The sequence below is a fragment of the Struthio camelus genome, chromosome 2, assembly GCF_040807025.1.
Source record: "Struthio camelus isolate bStrCam1 chromosome 2, bStrCam1.hap1, whole genome shotgun sequence".
NCBI classification, from domain to species: Eukaryota; Metazoa; Chordata; class Aves; order Struthioniformes; family Struthionidae; genus Struthio; species Struthio camelus.
In genome coordinates, this window is record NC_090943.1 from 166,076,664 (window position 1) to 166,078,059 (window position 1,396).

The 1,396-nt window shown below is 47.5% G+C and overlaps 1 non-coding gene across 1 annotated transcript; it reads right to left on the minus strand.

The window, feature by feature from the left end:
* Nucleotides 1-982: 982 nt before the first annotated feature.
* On the minus strand, nucleotides 983-1,055 carry TRNAM-CAU (transfer RNA methionine (anticodon CAU)). The gene has a single exon. It is a non-coding gene; the product is annotated as a tRNA-Met (tRNA).
* Nucleotides 1,056-1,396: the final 341 nt, after the last annotated feature.

A 1,396-nucleotide genomic window follows, 5' to 3' on the forward strand; every position in this document is an offset into this window, starting at 1 on the left:
ATAAATCAGAAATTTTTCTTTCAGGGTTTAGCTTGTTCATTTATCCACAGAACAAAAGGGGGAAAAAAAGAAAAACAGGATAAATTTGAAGCTAGAGAGGTATTTTCCAGATGTTAAACCACTTGGGACCCTGAGATTATCACACCTTGAGCACATAGCTACAGATTTTTATATCTGGCCTCCAAACCCTTCAGCACGTATGAGAGGTCAATTTATCCTCTGTTCAAATTAGTGTAAAGGGTAAGACAGAATATGAAAACTCACAGTGGATCTGGATACTGGGATTCATTTCAGAACCATTGAGATTAGAGCTTTTACCCTTTTCACTATCTTACTCGATTGCTCCCTCTGCAGTGTTACATTCACCAGGCCTTGACCCCAAAGAATCAGAGAATCACACAGCAGTGTAGGTTGGAAGGGACCTCTGGAGATCATCTAGTCCAACCTCCCTGCTCAAGCAGGGACCTCTAGAGCATATTGCCCAGGATCACATCCAGACGGGTTTTGAAGATCTCCAGCGAAGCAGACTCCACCACCTCTCTCGGCAACCTCTTCCAGTGCTCTGTCACCCTCACAGGAAAGAAGTTTTTCCTCAGGTTCAGATGGAATCTCCTGAGTTTCAGTTTGTGCCCATTGCCTCTTGTCCTGTTGCTGGGCACCACGGAGAAGAGGCTGGCCTCATCCTCTTGACACCCTCCCTTCAGATACTTGTACACATTGATATGATCGCCTCTCAGTCTTCTCTTCTCCAGGCTCAACAGGCCCCACTCCCTCAGCCTTTCCTCACAGGAGAGATGTTCCAGTCCCCTCATCATCTTGGTAGCCCTCCGCTGGGCTCTCTCCAGGAGTGCCATGTCTCTCTTGCACTGGGGAGCCCAGAACTGGACCCAGTACTCCAGGGGAGGCCTCCCCAGCGCTGAGGAGAGGGGCAGGATAATCTCCCTCCACCTGCTAGCAACAGAAATAAAGAATTGCAGGCCTTTGCCCCGTGTGAGGATCGAACTCACGACCTTCAGATTATGAGACTGACGCGCTACCTACTGCGCTAACGAGGCAGCTGATAGCACTTTCCTCACACCACGATTGTGTCCAGGCGCAATCACTGCTAAGGCCAGTCCTCAGGAATCCCTGACCCAGGAGAACAGGGAGAAAGTCTGGAGAAAGGAAGACTTTCCCTTGGTCGAGGAGGATCAGGTTAGAGATCACTTGTCCAAACTTGACATCTTTTCTTTCCAAATCCTAAACTCCCCTTTTTCCCAGTATAAATAGTCTATGCACAGCAAAATATGTAATCACCCTTCTAATTGGTGGCTCTACCTCTTTCTTAATTGGAAGATTCAGGCTATATCATTTCTGTTTAGTCCAGATGTTATCAGAATTTGCAGCCAGCATGTAC